Source organism: Lactuca serriola, chromosome 4 (assembly GCF_051521515.1).
Source record: "Lactuca serriola cultivar US96UC23 chromosome 4, Lser_US96UC23_V15, whole genome shotgun sequence".
NCBI classification, from domain to species: Eukaryota; Viridiplantae; Streptophyta; class Magnoliopsida; order Asterales; family Asteraceae; genus Lactuca; species Lactuca serriola.
In genome coordinates, this window is record NC_136411.1 from 339,580,314 (window position 1) to 339,598,807 (window position 18,494).

Genomic DNA, 18,494 nt, shown 5'->3' on the forward strand with positions numbered 1-18,494 from the left:
ACACGAAAAACGGAGCTCGTACGCGAAAGTTACGGAATTTAGAAGAGGACAGGCTGGATTACGCCCCGCGTTCTCTGGGAGTACGCCCCGCGTACTAGACCCAGAGTCGAGTCCCATCGGCCCGCCCAAGCTACGCTTAGCTAGCCAGGAGTCGTAAGCCATGATGCATTTTTACGCCCAGCGTAACGAGGTACGCGCTGCGTACTCCAAATTTACGCCCCGCGTACTCACTCTTCCAGCACTATAAATAGATGGCATGAGCTTCGAGTTTTGGCACACCTTCACAATTCCTCAGCCATTCTCCCAGCTCCAGAGACCATTTTCTTACCTTGGTTTCCGCACTCGAGCCTCCGACGAAAGATTTACGCTGCAGAGATCCCCGAAGAGCCCGACGACGCAACCATCTGCGGTCGAAGTTCTGCTCAACCCTAGCCTCTCTCTTCAAACTTAACGAGTGAGTTCATACCCCTACTTTTCAATTCTTTTTAAGTTTTAGGGGGGGGGGGAATACAAGTACATTACGAATCAAAGTATCATTTTATAGACATAATTATATTATCGTTCTTATAGGGTTTCGAAACAAAAATAACTTTATGTTTAAAGGGCTATTATATCACCAAGTTGTTATCACCAAATGGGAACATACTTTTGAGAAACTATAATGAGCATTGTATTCCAGTTATTCATAAATTTACATATACATCTCGACAAATGAAATACTTTCAAAAGAAGTAAAGTCTTTATTATCGTAAATCTGTTTATACCAAGTAATGTGAGACATTTAAACTTCAACGTACTCGTATGTATGCATTTCAAGTCCTGTATGATATACCATAATCTCTTGGAGAGAGAGCGTGATACTTGTGTATAGATCTATACGGGATTGACAATCCCGCACCTAAACTATTAGCTATAGTTAGACCGGCAGGTCTGGGGTGACAAATGTCATAACACTACAACACCTGAAGAATGTTGTTACAGGCCGTCAGTGTCAATAGTATGGTTATAAAACTCACATAAAAGTATAAAAACAAGTTTGATTTACGAGATTCATATATGCATTTCAGTTTTCCATTTTATTGTTAACACAAATTTTATCACTATTATTCAAGCATGGAAAACACTAATGCACTCCAACACGGGAAACTTTTCAAATCATTTATAGAAAATATTGGATTTTCTGAAAACCTCGTTCATCGATTTACTATCAAAAAGGACATACTTTTCAATGCAAAACACTTATGAACTCACCAACTTAATTGTTGACACTTTTTCGAAACCACTTGTATTTCTCAGGGAATCAGTAATACAGGTAACCACCAGCTTTTGGCGAAGGGAACACTAAGGATGTTTTATTATTGAACATTTATCATCTCATTGTAATATTCTTTTGCTAATATGTATAACGTAACAACATACGTTTTCATTATATATGTGATGGTTGTGTTACTTTCTTTACAATATTCAATGGTTGTGATACTATGTGAAGTCATCCACCCCTGAATGTTTCCGCCATTCTGGTTTGGGGGTGTGACAGATTGGTATCAGAGCATTGTTTATAGTGAACTAAGTATATCGAACCACATACGATATACAAACTATAAATGCAAAGGGGACCAAAAACCCTCTGACAAAACATTTTCATGAACAAAATACTTTCTTTTAAAGATATACATTTTTACAAGCATGCATTAATCTCGTATCATAACAAGTTATACTAAAAAGTATTAAGACAAGTTAAGACACTACGATTGAGCCCCGGGGTATGTAATCAGGTCAAGAATAAATATAGCCTGATCAACTATATTTATCCTGGATTTGACCAACGTACGTCGAGGAATGGTCGTAGTGGACAACAAGCCGAAAACTTACCCAAATACAAAATTATTTTAGTTTCGCCAAAGAGTTGAAATAGTATAGAAGTATTATTAAAAATAGTTGTACAATAAAAATTATAGTTAAAAATAATAAGTCGCTAAATGGAAATTTCTTTTCTTATAACGTTCTCATACATCTATCCTAGTATAGACAAATGGCCGGATTCCATTTACCAGGGGATCCCTACTACCCAAACCAAGGCAACGGCGGTTGGATACAAGAAGACCCGGAGGAAGACCCAGAGGAAATCGAAGAAGAGGTCGAGGAAGAACCCGAAGGGGTTATCGAGGAAGAATTCGAAGTCGAAGTCGGAGAGGAATTCGAAGTCGACGAGGAGATCGTGGAAGTTTCTAGCGGAACAGACTCCAAGCCAGAAGTGTACGACCCTCCCATCCCTCATCCTCTCGTAATCAGACCATATCAACCGGGACCCATCCCCATCTGGGGAAGCCACCTCTACTACTGGAGCCGCCAGCAAGGTGTACGCCCTCCATTCGGCATGTGTCGGGATTTTTACAACGTCAGTGGGGGAGGCTCAGCTGATCGAGCACTTCCTGTCGTCGTGAACGCTATAGCTAACCAGAACTACCAGGCGGACCAACAAGCAGCCAGAGTTCGCGAAATCAATGCTGCTACCCAAGGTAACACCGCTGACATCCGCCATTTGGAAGGACTACATGAGAATACCCAAATCTACACGGGAACACTTCAGAACCAAATGATAACGGCTCTGGCAGAAATAAGAGAGATGAAGGAACAACAAGCAGATCTCGAGAGGCGACTGATGGGAGTCAAACGGTCGGATGCCGAGTCTAGCTCCAAACGCTGCAAGTAGAGCTTGTTCGATGCCCAACAATTTTGTTATAGATTAGGATTTCGGATAAAAGTTTTTTCCTTATTTCCCTTTTGTATCTGCAATCGGAGACCTCTAGGAGGGTCAAATTTTCCCGAACAAGATATGTAATGTAACACACCTCAGGTGTGACCTATATGTATGAATATGAAGTATTTCTTATTATATACCTCTCAAAAATTACGAGTTTTAAATTTCTATGCCTACCTTGAAACCATAAACTAAAGTCAAAACAAATTACAAGATACAACTAACACACGATTGTCAAAACATTAGAAACTTATAGTATTCATTCTTAATTTTTCTCTACCAGAACATGCCTCCTCGTAGATCAACACGCAGAAACTCAACTTCAACACCACCTCCACCACCTCCTCCAATTATGGACACCGTTATGTTCCAGACTGCTGTAACCGCTGCTGTAACTGCAGCAATGGCTCAAATGAGCAACAACGGATCGGGAGGAGGAACAAACAGTTTTACAAATGGCCAAGGTCAAAGCCGTTCAGGGGTATGCACTTACAAAGACTTCACCAACGGAAAACCTATTCCCTTTTACGGGACTGGGGGAGTATTGGCTCTATCTCAATGGATAGAGAAAACAGAAGCTGTATTCGAAATCTGTGCATGTCCTGAAGAAAGCAAAGTAAAGTTCGCCGCTTTTACTTTCTCTGAACGCGCCCTGACATGGTGGAACGGCCACGTCTAGACACTAACCCTAGTGGTGGCGAACTCCATGGGTTGGGAAAACCTGAAAAGAACGCTCCTTCGAGAATACTGCCCAAGAGGCGAGATTCAGAAGCTTGAACAAGAACTGTGGAACCTTTCGATGGTAGGTTCGGACATAGCAGGTTACACCAACAGGTTTAGTGACTTAATAACACTTTGCCCAGGAATGTTAACCCTGGAGAGCCAAAAGGTCGAGAGATACATCTGGGGACTATCACCCCAACTTCGAGGAAGAGTGCTAGCTTCCAGACCCTTGACCTTCGCCAGCGCCAAAGAACTAGCGTAATCTCTTGTTGATCATGGTGTCTGTCAAGGAGTCACGGCTATCATGGCTGAACCAACCAAAGGGAAAAGCAACAATGAGATCAATGCCAACAACAACAACAAGAAGAAATTTTGGAACAAAAGGAAGGGGCAAACTTCGCAAGAACCTTCAAAGAAGCAAATGGTTGCGGTTCATGCTGCTACTACCCCCACCACAACTCCTGCTACCTCTACGCCAACAAAACCATATGCAGGGAATCTGCCCAAGTGCAGCAAGTGCAACTACCATCACCATGGTATTTGTCGTGAGATGCACTGCAAGAACTGTGACAGGAAAGGGCACACAGCCCGTTTCTGTAAAGCACCGGCATGACCAATCACTCAAGTTTCTGGCACTGGAGTAAGCCGGACGTGTTATGGGTGCGGAGAGACTGGACACTTCAGGAGGGATTGTCCCAAGGAAAGGAATATTGGCGGTGTGGGGAGAGTGCTGGCAGTAGGACAGAATGAAGCAATAGCGGACCCCACGGTGGTTACGGGTATGTTCCTACTCAACAACACTTATGCATGCATACTTTTTCACTGCGGTGCGGAGAGAAGTTTTGTGAGTCATAAATTCAAACACCTACTTAATCAAAAACCCCAACCACTCAATAAAATATTCACTATAGAAATGGCAAACGGTAAAACAGAACACGCAAACGATTTATACGTAGGGTGCACACTAAATTTAAACGAGCGCTTGTTTCGAGTCGATCTTATGCCCATTTCCATAAGAAGTTTCGATGTCATCATCGGTATGGACTGGTTGAGCCTTCACCATGCCGATATCCTTTGCCACGAAAGGGCTGTTCGCCTAAATCTGCCAAACGGCAAAACTCTTGTCATTTATGGCGACAAACCTAGTTCAAGTTTACAAATCATTTCCTGTATTAAAGCACAAAAGTATCTTCGTAAGGAATATCATGCCTTTCTAGCCCACGTAGTAGACAAGAAACGAGAATCGAAAAACATTAAAGATATTCCAAAAGTCTGCAACTTCCCGGATATTTTCCTAGAAGATCTTCCAGGAATCCCACCGGAACGTCAAGTCGAGTTCAGAATCGACTTAATCCCCGGAGCTACCCCTGTAGCAAAGTCACCTTACCGTTTAGCCCCAGCCGAGATGCAGGAACTATCCAGTCAATTAAATGAGCTGCTGAGCAAGGGATTCATCAGACCGAGCTTCTCACCATGGGGAGCGCCAGTCCTATTCGTGAAAAAGAAGGACGGATCCTTTCGCATGTGCATCGATTATCAGGAACTAAACAAACTCACGATCAAGAACCGATATCCCTTACCGCGCATAGACGATCTATTTGACCAACTACAGGGAGCAAGCTACTTCTCAAAGATCGATCTAAGATCTGGTTATCACCAACTGCGAGTACTAGAGGGAGACATCCCCAAAACGGCTTTCCGAACACGTTATGGTCACTACGAATTTGTAGTAATGCCCTTCGGATTGACGAATGCTCCAGCAGTGTTAATGGACTTGATGAACCGAGTATGTCGTCCCTTCCTGGATAAGTTCGTGATCGTGTTCATAGATGATATACTCATCTATTCAAGAAGCCAGGAAGAACACAGCCAACATCTCCGCCAAGTACTGGAAACACTAAGGGCAGAGAAACTTTACACAAAATTTTCCAAATGTGAATTTTGGATTCGAGAAGTGGATTTCCTAGGACATGTTGTAAGCAAAGAAGGAATACACGTGGACCCCTCCAAGATAAAGGCAATAGATAGTTGGACTACTCCAAGAACCCCTACAGAAATCCGGCAATTTTTGGGACTCGTCGGGTATTACCGAAGATTCATACCGAACTTTTCAAAGATTGCCAAGCCACTTACCACCCTAACCCAGAAGAATGTGACCTTCGATTGGGGAGAAAAACAAGACAGTGCATTTCAGACACTAAAGCGAGCCTTATGTAATGCGCCCATCCTAACCCTGCCAGAGGGAACGGAGGACTTCGTGGTCTATTGTGATGCATCAAACCAAGGACTTGGGTGTGTCTTAATGCAAAGGGGGAAGGTCATCGCCTACGCCTCAAGGCAACTAAAGACGCACGAAGTGAACCACACAACGCACGATCTTGAGCTAGGAGCAGTCGTCTTCGCTCTGAAGATATGGAGACACTATCTCTACGGTACAAAATGTACCATCTTTACTGATCATAAAAGCCTCCAACATATCCTCAATCAGAAGGAACTCAACATGAGACAGAGACGATGGGTAGAACTACTAAGTGATTACGAGTGCGAAATTCGATACCACCCTAGAAAGGCTAATGTAGTGGCTGATGCACTCAGCCGGAAGGAGTACTCAGGTCGCCGAGTGAAGTCCCTAACTATGACGATCCATTCACACCTGTTCACGCAAATCAAGGAAGCCCAAATAGAAGCCTTGAAATCCGAAAATGTGACAGGAGAAGCCCTAAGGGGAATGGATAAGAACCTTGAGACCAAGAGCAACAGAATTCGTTATTTCATGGAACGAATTTGGATACCGAAGTTTGGTGGATTCAGAGAAATCGTTATGGACGAAGCCCATAAAACACGATACCCCATACATCCTGGCTCCGATAAGATATATCTCGATCTCAAGAAGTTGTATTGGTGGCAAAACATGAAAGCCGAAATTGCTACCTACGTGAGCAAATGCCTGACATGTGCCAAAGTCAAGGTGGAATACCAGAAGCCCTCGGGTTTATTACAACAACCAGAAATACCTGAATGGAAGTGGGAGCGGATAACCATGGATTTCATAACAAAATTACCCAAAACAGCAAGCGGACTCGACACCATTTGGGTAGTTGTCGACAGGTTAACTAAGTCAGCGCATTTCCTACCGATCAAAGAGACGGATAGATTGGAGAAGTTAACAAGGACATACCTCAGAGAAATTGTACGACTGCATGGTGTGCCCATATCCATTATCTCGGATCGAGATAGTAGATTCACCTCAAGGTTCTGGCAGTCGCTACAAAAAGCTTTGGGGACAAGACTAGACATGAGTACCGCTTATCACCCACAAACCGACGGCCAGAGCGAGAGAACTATACAAACCCTAGAAGACATGCTGAGAGCTTGCGTAATCGATTTTGGCAGAGCATGGGACACACATCTACCCTTGGTCGAGTTCTCGTACAACAATAGCTACCACACCAGTATCAAAGTTGCCCCATTCGAAGCCCTCTATGGCCGCAAATGCAGGTCACCCTTGTGCTGGGCCGAAGTGGGGGACACACAGCTAGCAAAAGGGCAAGCAACTGACAACACGCTCACTGGGCCAGAAATCATAAGGGAGACTACGGAGAAGATTGTTCAAATCCGAGAACGTTTAAAAGCATCAAGGGATAGACAAAAGAGTTACGCAGATAAGAGACGAAAACCCTTGGAATTCCAAGTTGGAGACCATGTCCTACTCAAATTCTCGCCTTGGAAAGGTTTAATAGGCTTTGGAAAACGTGGAAAACTGAACCCTAGATACATCGGACCATTCGAGATCCTTGCCAGGATCGGTCCAGTGGCTTACAAACTTAGACTACCTCAGGAACTCCACAACGTACACCCTACCTTTCACGTATCAAATCTAAAGAAGTGCTTATCCGACGAGACCCTTGTCGTCCCTGTAGACGATATTGCAATAAATGAAAACCTCCAGTTTGTGGAGGAATCAGTAGAGATCATGGATCGGGAAATCAAAAGGACTAAACAAAGACGAATACCCATCGTAAAGGTCCGCTGGAACGCCAAGCGAGGACCTGAATACACCTGGGAACGTGAGGATCAGATGAAACAACCGCATCTTTTTCCAAAAACTATAAACTCTATCTTAGATTAAATTTCGGGACGAAATTCCCTTAACAGGGGGATGATGTGACAACCCTATATTTCCCAAAAGCATTGTAAACACTCGAAAGCTAAAAGCAACGAAATTAACCTCGAAAATAAAGTGTTCAAGTATCTAAGTTGGGATGCATCAAATATTAGATATCATGCCAAGGTTTCCAAAAACATAAAGAACGCTCAAAACCAGGTTATATTGAAGAAATTATAACCACTCGTATATTTACGACACGACGTTAAAACATTATTTGACGTAAAAAGTAAAATCTCAATAAAATGCATTTTTAGCCTTAAGTATCTAAACAAAAGTCGTAGATCTCTTTGAAAGGTGAGCGTGCATAAAAAGATCGCCCAAATTGGACCTCGTATGAAGAAGTTACGAATTTTCAAAGTTTCGTAACAGTAGTAGAGGGCTAAAAACTCGGATTTAAGATCGAGTGTTATTTAGCTATCGCCACCTAAACGGAAGTTGAAGATCTCCTCAGTGGTAATAAAACGATAAAAAGACAAACGAAAACTGACGTTGAATAAAGAACCTACGAATTTTTAACGAATTTTAGGAGGCCCGGCCTATTAAAAATATATCATTAAAATTAAACTCAAAACTAGCCAACGGAGTCTAAATGAAAGTTGTAGAGCATAATCTCACCTACGCGTGGATATAAAGAAAACGAAAAACGGAGCTCATACGCGAAAGTTACGAAATTTAGAAGAGGACAGGCTGGATTACGCCCCGCGTTCTCTGGGAGTACGCCCCGCGTACTAGACCCAGAGTCGAGTCCCATCGGCCCGCCCAAGCTACGCTTAGCTAGCCAGGAGTCGTAAGCCATGATGCATTTTTACGCCCAGCGTAACGAGGTACGCGCTGCGTACGTGAGTACACCCCGCGTACTCACTCTTCCAGCACTATAAATAGATGGCATGAGCTTCGAGTTTTGGCACACCTTCACAATTCCTCAGCCATTCTCCCAGCTCCAGAGACCATTTTCTTACCTTGGTTTCCGCACTCGAGCCTCCAACGAAAGATTTACGCTGCAGAGATCCCCAAAGAGCCCGACGATGTTATTGTTATCGACTCTAATAAAAATGAAATCAACGAATTCATGTCCTTGGGACTTGAAGAGTATATTAAAAATGAAATCAACGAATTCATGTCCTCATATCAACACCTTAAAAAAAATACTCTTCAAGATTATATTAAATTTGATATTTCATGTCCTCGGGACTTGACGTAACCCGTAAATTACTTTATAAATCTTACAACATTGTGTTCTATTCCTTTGACACTACAAGAAATTGAAGGAATATCAGTGACAGTATTATCAGCAACATATTTGCTATGTCGCCGAAAATGTCGTTGTCGCTGGTATTGATACTAAACCATGATCTATGTCATTTATCCTAGTTGCACTCAATCTATAGATCTAACAATTCAATTCAATACTCAAGGGCTATTTATCATACAAACGTAACACTGTTAGCAACAATAGCGATGACGATGTCGCTGTTAATACCTAAAAAATGACCGAAAATTCTTCCCTTCATTTACCACCATATGTTGCCGCTATTAACCCTTGTCGCCGCTAAAAACTGTATCCTCTAATACTCATGCAACTACATCAGGCCAACTCGTCCCCATTTTCTCACTTACCCTAAAATATCTTTCACACTGCTGCTCCGACGATTTTGAATCGACTTCAATTGATTGGAAAGTCTAAACCCATTCACCGACCGATTACGACCACTACGTGACAGTCAAGGTGTTTATACCGACGATTTTTTTTTTTTGGGGGGGGGGGGGGCGTTTACTGACGTTTTTGGGAGTTTTCACCGACCAATCATCCACAACCCGATGAATTTTGTAATACTCATCCCTCATTCTCTTCCCTTTTCTCCCCTGACCAAGGAAACCAAGTTCATGTCGATATTTTTTATGTTTTCAGGGCACCACCGCCACTGATGTTGTTCCGACGATATAACCACACAAGGTGCTTCTGATTTCAGGTTAGTGCTACTGATTTCAGGTTACTACAGATGTATGCATGTTTTTTTTTGTATGATTGATTGTGTATTTTTTATACGTTTATATGTTTATGATTGTATTTTGTATATGTTTATGTGTTCATTGTATGTGTATGTGTATTTAGTATGCAATCAAGGATGTATATGTGTATAATGTATGCATATATGTATTTGTATATATTGTGCATATGTATGATGTATGTATGTATGTATCTATATGCAATCAAGAATGTATGTGTGTATAATGTATGTATATGTGTGTATAATGTATGTGAAATAATCATACGCTTAGAGATGTGCTAATTTATTTTGACTTAATTAGGTAAACCCTAAAACTACAATGCTATAACTAAAAACAAAAGTGTAGGATGATATAATTCCTAATGTCATTTAATTGTATAATTAAAAAACAAAAGCATTCAGCAAATGCTTAACCCTACTTAGTACCTTCGTAAGGGGATCTGCTGGGTTATCATCTGACGATACCCTCTTCACTACGAGGAGTCCTTCTCCTACTCAATGTCTTATGGAGTGATATTTTTTGTCAATGTGCCTAGATCTGCCATGATCCCTTTGTTCCTTTCTTAAGGAGACCGCACCCTTATTGTCACAGAAAATCTCCATAGGCTCCTTTACAGCTAGTACAACTCCAAGGTCTCTGATGAAGGTCTTAAGCCATATTGCCTCCTTCGATGCTTCGCTTGCTGCTATGTAATCTGATTCGCACGTTGAATCAGCTACAGTCTCCTGTTTGGAACTTTTCCATGTTACTACTCCTCCATTTAGGGTAAATACCCAGCCTGACTGAGAGCGGAAATTATCTCTGTCAGTCTGAAAGCTGGCGTCACTATACCCTATCACTCTCAAGTCATCACTCCCACCGAGGGTAAGGACCCATTCATAGCATACATGATCGAGTGTATGCTATGATTGCGTCCTTACCAGGATTCTCTTGACATCGACTAACCATGCTCAAAGAAAAAGCCACATCAGGGCGAGTACATGTCATAGCATACATGATCAAGCCAACGGAAGAAGCATATGGTAGTTGACTCATTTCAGCTATTTTGGCATCGGTACTCGGACTCATAGTCTTACTCAGTTTGGCATTGCTTTGAATAGGCAATTCTCCTTTCTTGGAATTCTCGATGTTGAAATGCTTCAACACCTTGTCCAAGTAGGTACTTTGACTAAGTCTTATTAGTCTTTTACTCCTATTTCTCAATATCCTTATCGCTAGAATGTAAGCAACTTCTCCGAGGTCCTTCATAGCGAAACACTTCAAAAGCCAATACTTAAGGTCCTGCATCGTTTCCTATGAGTAGTATGTCATCCACATACAATACCAGAAAGCTAACTATACTCCCTCTAGCTTTAACATATACACAGGACTCATCCTCGTTTCTCGAAAATCCAAATTCTTTTACTTTTTCATCGAAACAAACATTCCATCTGCGAGATGCTTGCTTTATCCCATAAATGGATTTCTTAAGATTACACACTCTATTAGGGTACTTTGCATCCACAAAACCCTCTGGCAGACTCATGTAAACATCTTCAGCCAATTTCCCATTAAGCAAAGTGGTTTTTACATCCATCTGCCATAGTTCATAATCATGAAACGCAGCTATGGCTAGCATAACCCTTATAAATTTGATCTTTGCGACTGGTGAGAAGGTCTCTTCATAATCAACTCCGAGAGTTTGAATAAAGCCCTTCGCACCAATCACGCATTATATGTGTGTACTTTCCCATCAATGTTGGTCTTCTTCTCGAAGATCCACTTGCACCCGACGGTCTTACGACCTGGTACATTTTCAACCAAGTTCCAAACTTGATTGTCATACATGGACTCAATCTCGCTTTCCATCGCCTCTTTCCACTTTGCAGACTCTTGGCCCGCCATGGCTTCCTTGTAGTTGTTAGGTTCATCCTAATTTTATCAATGTACTATCACCGATAAATGTATCACGTTCAGTTGTTATATGAAAACCATACAACACAGGTGGAACACAAACTCTGCTTGAACATCTTAGAGGTACGGACTTGTCAACTGGTTCAACAGGAGTCTCATCCATAGGATGATTGCTAGTGTTAGAGGTTCCTTCATCGCTTTAATCTTGAAGCTCTTCAAGGTCAATTTGCCTCCCACTATCCTCTTGGCATATGGGTTCTCTTTCACGAAAGACACCCCTTCGTGCTACAAAGACCACGTCCTCACTAGGTCTATAGAAAAAATATCCAAAGGATTTCTATGGGTAGCAGAACAAAATACAACGCTCATTACGATGTTCGAGCTTGTCGCGAGTCTCTCGTCTTACGAAAGCCTCGCAACCCCAAACCTTGTTATGCACTAACGAGGGAACCTTACCTGTCCACATTTCGTGAGGTGTTTTGGCAACCTTCTTAGTTGGGACTAGATTAAGGATATGGGCGGTAGTCTCTAAGGCATACCCCCAAAATGAGATGGGTAACGAAGCTCGACTCATCATGGAACGAACCATGTCCAACAAGGTTCGATTGCGCCTCTCAGCCACACCATTAAGCTGGAGTATCCTAGGTGGCGTCAATTGTGAAACAATTCCACATTCTTTAAGATAGTCGTGGAACTTGATACTAAGATACTCACCACCTCGATCGGATCGGAGCATCTTTATCTTCTTGCTCAATTGATTCTCCACTTCTCGTCTAAACTCTTTGAACTTTTCAAAGGTTTCTCACTTTTGCTTGATTAAGTAGACGTATCCATATCTGCTATAATCACCGGTAAAGGTTACATAGAAGCAGTTAGTATCCTTTGTAGCGGATCCGAAGGGTCCACACACATCGGTGTATGAGATCCAACAAACCCTCACCTCTTTCACAAGAACCAATGAAAGGTGACATGGTCATCTTTACTAAAAAAACAAGATTCACATGTGTCATCCGACTTTAAGTCCAATGAATCAAACACTCCATGCTTTTGGACTTGGGCTATGTGCTTCTTGTTGACATGTCCAAGACGACAATGCCACAAGCATGCCTTGTCCAAACCATTGGACAAATCAATATGCAATACATTATTTCCTAAGTTGTCTACAACCATCACAATTTTATATACACCATTACAAGGCAATGCTTCAAAATAAAATTTATCATTATAAAAACCATTAATAGAACCAATTTAATTGTTAAATGAAAATCTAAAACCTTGTTTATACAAAACATGAAAAGAAATAATGTTTCTTGCCATATCCGACGAGTAGCAACTATTATTCAACTCAAAACCTAACCCATTACTAAGCAATAATGAATAAACTCCAATCTTGGTGTCACAACTAGCAAATTAGGGTTAAAATTTTAGTCCTTGTACGAGAATATTCCTGAATGTAAACTTGTAATAACCTATGACATCCCCATTTTCTCGGCCAAAAAAGACCGATTTTGTTTATGCTTTATAAAAATCAGAGTGCCTTTTTTAATAGAAATGTTGCGGAATTTGTTCCCAGTAAAACATGATAAATACGCTATCAAAGCATTTCCGAAGAAAAGTATTTTTATTCATTTTAAAACATTTGGGATGTCATCGTCGATACAGAAACATAAGCATAAACAGAACTTACATTCATTATCACTAGTGATCTACATCTCTTTTAAATCTCCCAGTATAATGTAACTTCATATCGACACCTGTGATATAAATAAACTGAGTGGGTCAGGTTGGGAAACCTGGTGAGCACATAGGGTTTTCAACCCAAAATAATATAATTATTATGTTTAAACAATCAAGCAATCAACCTAATTACCCATCCTCATTATCTTCTTTATTTTTAAGGATCTACCCTAAGAATCAGCTATCTCTCGTTCATTCATTCCTAAGGGTCATCCTAAGGAATTGGCATGAAGTCCATCGTTGCCATGGTTTACACAATGGGCACTAAGTTTGCATAGTCTCCAAGGATTAGGCATCAAGTCTGCATGATCACCAAGGTTTAGGCATCAAGTCTGCATGATCACCAGGGTTTAGGCATCAAGTCTGCATGGTCACCAAGGTTTAAAGTACACCGGGTGAACACATTGTTCACAACACTTACAGGTTGCGAACCTGCTAGTGTTCCACTGGACTGTCTAGAACAGTTCGTGGTTGTCAGCCATACTCTGTTGAATGACAGGGCCATCATTTGGGAAAAGGTTTCTCACATCGTCCACCCCTCGCCCTCACCTTGTGGTCTATAACACCTCTCAACTTATCATCCAAATCATATTACATCTACCCATGTTTTACCCCAACATTATCGTAGATATAAAATACATAATATGCACACATAGCACGTAGTTTATATAAAATACTTTATATCTATGTGTAGGATGAAAGTAACCAGGCACTCACTTGATACGGTGGTGACTCGGTACTCGAACATCGCTTCATTTACATTAAAATAATTTCATTCGACGAAACCTTGTTTATTACCATTAGATTTTAGTCTAATATTTACCGTGACTAATTATTATTATTATTACTATTATTATTATTATTATTATTATTATTATTATTATTGTTATATAAGCGTTTAAGCAATACTTTCCAACCACTATATACAGACAGGGGCCAGACATAAAACACCGGAGGGCCGGACCATTTTGGCATATAGCACTTCTGAAATCCAACAACCCTATGCGGCCCTTGAAACCAGATTCCCCGTACCGTGATTAGTTAAAAAGATATTATAACGACACTTATATAAGTCATAATAATAGCTCAAATATTTATTATATGTTAATAATAACAATACAAATTTTAAATATAGACTATATTTAAAATAGGGTAAGCATAACTTACTTACAAGGGGATTTTACCTAGTAGTCGGGCTCTGCAGGGGCAGAACTTCGTCGCTGAATCTTTCTAAGAAAGATTCGTGCAGCGCTTCGGCGCTCACCTTACTATACTAAAACAACAGAAAGAGAAGTCGAATCACGAGGGACCGAAATGATCGGGGGATAAGAAGAGAAAGACTCTTGAATCAAGAGAATGGTGCATGAATTATGAGAGCCAGAGGCTCTTATTTATACTAATTGAATTTTCAAAAAGTACCCTCCATAATTACTTAATGACCTTATAGTTATATAAACAACGAAACACCCCTTTATATTACTATTTTAAATAGATTTAACGATATTTGTACTAAACTAATGTCGAAAGAATTCAACATTAGTCTTATATGACCGCATCGTCGATACCTTTCTAAGGATATATATATATATATATATATATATATATATATATATATATATATATATATATATATATATACATATACATATATATATATATATATATATATATATATATATATATATATATATATATATGTACGTATATATGATTTATACTTTATTTTAATAAGTAAATATGCTATTATAATTTGTAACTCGTTCATACTAACTCCGTGTTTAACGTTATTTATATCCACGCGTAGGTGGAGACGTACTCTATAACTTTCGTTTAGACTCCGTCGGCTAATTTTGACTTTATTTTGAAAGTTATATTTTTAACAGCCTGGGACAGGATTGGTCCGTTAAAATCTCATAACTTCTTCATCCGATGTCCATTTTCGTCTGTATTTTTATCGTTACGCTACTAATAACAAGATCTTCGATTCTCATTTAGGCTGTTTCGGCTAAAAACCACTCGATCTAATACTCGAATTTCGAGCTGTACATCGCTAAGCCGAAACTTCGAAAAATCATAACTTCCTCATACAAAGTCAGATTTGGGCGGTCTTTTTATGGACGTTCTCAGGTTAACATATTCTACGACTTTCATTTAGATTACTAAATCTAAAATTCGCTCTATCATAAATTCACTATTTACGTCTTCCCGGTGTTGTGCCGGTTCCGTCGCGAAACTTCGACGGGTCATAACTTCTTCTTTATAACTCGGATTTCGGCGCTCTTTATATCTACGAAACCCATGAGACATATTCTACAACTTGGTTAAGATTATTTATTCTAAATAATATTATGTCGAAAAGTCGTTTTCGACCCCTATTATCTCTAAATTGACTAGCCCGGATCTACGGGCGTTACATAACCTATTTAGTGAAATTCAAACTACGATGTCATTTAAGTTCATACTTTCATATATTGTGATTCAAGCCCAAAACTCGATCCAATAAGCCAAATACAATCGTTTTGGGCCTTAGCCCGAGGAGTTCAGATCGAAATCCATTATTGGAGCAAGACATGCTTAGTGGGCCTTACTGGGCCGATAACTACTTCTTTTGGTCTATTTAGGCCGAAAACCCCTACATGGGTCCTAATGGGCCGAAATTTTTTGTTAATCGTTATTATGGTCCTTTTGGGCCAAAAACATATATTAGAACCTTATTTGGACCGAGAATTATTGTTTTTGGGCCCTTTGAACCAAAAAACTTTACTTGGGCCACTCTTTTGGGCCGAGGACCCCTCTTGGGTCGGATTAGCCCATCTAAACAAAAAAAAAGAGAAAATGAGAATTTATCTACGCTTGCCACCACATCTCTAACCAACATACTTCTAAACCCTTAACCCCCAATACAACAATGCACATCTAATCACCTTTTTTTGAAGTCAAACCTCTTCTCTCCCCTCCCGCTCTTGATTCAGCCAAACTCTTTCCCCCACACCCATTCACAACTTCGTTTCATCTCATCTTCCCTCTCAACACTCAAGAACTCTCTCATCAACCTTCTTCAAAATTCGTGGGTTGTGTGTATATTCTTCCAAGGAGTTTTCTTCAAATCTCATAAGCTTGGTAAGTCATAAGTTAAATTCCGTTATTTTGTTTCAAATTTATGTTAAGACCTTTCCCTCACTCTCTCATTTTCATGAACATGAATCTTAGAACAACCACCATTTCGAGATCCCTTCAAGACACAAGCCAGGCTCAAATATCCTTCATCTGCTTCATTCTACATCTTGAAAAATCCCTAAGGTGAGCTTCATGCCCCCACTATTTTTCATGTTTTCATACTCTTTTTTTTGGGGGGTGGGGGATACAAGTCAAAGTTTCGGTTAACCGTTGGATAATTGCATGGTCCAATGTGTTATGTGTTTAACTTTTGGGTATTTGCTTGAACATGAGTTTATCTCATATCTCTACATTAAAATCATGATAAAAGTGTTGTTAACATATATATTGCTTGAAAACTATAAATATGGGTTATGCACTCCAAAAAATAGATAAAATGAGTCTTGTGTGCAAACATGTATAACATAAACTTAATCCCCAACTTTCCACTAAAAAGTTATAGTCCACTTACGGATTGTTTTGACCACCTTGAATGTAATATTTTTAAAAACTGTTTTACATGCAAATGTTTCAGGTTTGTACCTTTCTAATGACTACTCTCATGCATTCATACGATTTTTCTACAACTTTTTGTGATTTTTACAAAACTGCCTATCATTTTAGGAATAATTTTGGACCAGCTTGTGAAGATGAACATTTTCACACTGGTTTGAGGCCATTAAAAATTATGATAAAAATTTTGAACAAAGTAGACTCATTTTCCAAACTCTTATTGTTTATGGATCCAGATTTCGACGTACGATGACTTTTCTATAATTTTTCTAAGAATAGGGACAGAAAAGTCCAAAAACAAGAACTTGTCTTTATCATACTAAATGTATTATACTTGTGTTTAGATATAAGTTTAAAGGTGGTAATATTTTAAAAACACCCATACATGATAACTTGCATGTACTTATATATTTGATTATCAAATTAGTTTTAATTACACTAGATACACTCAAGTCGTTTTACAAGAAAGAGAAGTCGTAGTTCACATAAATCAGTTAATGCTCTAGTGAGACACTCCTTCAGTCGTACCTACCTAGCGTACTTCGTAAGTCCTGTAATTATAACCAGAGTCTCCTGGAGGGAGAGCGGGATATTATGTATAGATCTATACGGGGTTGACAACCCCACACCCGAGCTGTTCGCTACAGCTAGACGGGCCAGTCTAGGGTGACAAATATCTTACCGAAACCGACGCCTAGAGAATGTCATGACAAACCTCTAGTCACATCAAGTATGGTTGTAATGACTCGCATAGGGATTAACCCACTACCTTGGTTACAGGAAGTTTACGCTGCATTACTTTTGCATATGGAACTATATACTATCTTCGATACAACATCAAAATACATCTTGGTCTTAGGGTTTAAGACTACAGTTCAGATTTAAGAAAATATTGGATTTTCTAGAACCACTCATCACTACTGTCTAAGGAAAAGATACAGATGATTTATCCTCAATTTTAGTTACTTATAAGAAACTATTGGATTTTCTGGAAACGTACGCTCAACATTTTCAAACGAAAGAGAACAAAGGACATGCATGCAAATATTCACGGTTTTAGAACGAGACTTACAAACTATTTTTATAGATAATATTGGATTTTCTGAAAGCACCATGATAAATTTTGTAAACAAGTACAAAACCATTTTATACAAAAATGCTTATGAACTCACAAACTTTTTAGTTGACACTTTTCAGAATGACTTGTATTCTAAGGGATCCATTAACAGGTAATGAGCTCTGCTAAGAGACCAAGTGGTGCAATCTTATCAACCTTTACTTTGTCACTTTTGTGTAACTGATGAACCAATACAATATGTAAACTATCTAAGTGTGTATTTCCCATGTATGAATGTTTGGGTTGCTATGTTTCATTACTATTCAATTGTTATGATACTGTACATGAAGTCATCCGACCCCAGACGTTTCCGCCGTTCTGGTTTAGCGGTGTGACAGATTGGTATCAGAGCATTGTTTATATTGAACTACTATATCTAACCATACAATATATACAACTATAAATATAATGGGACT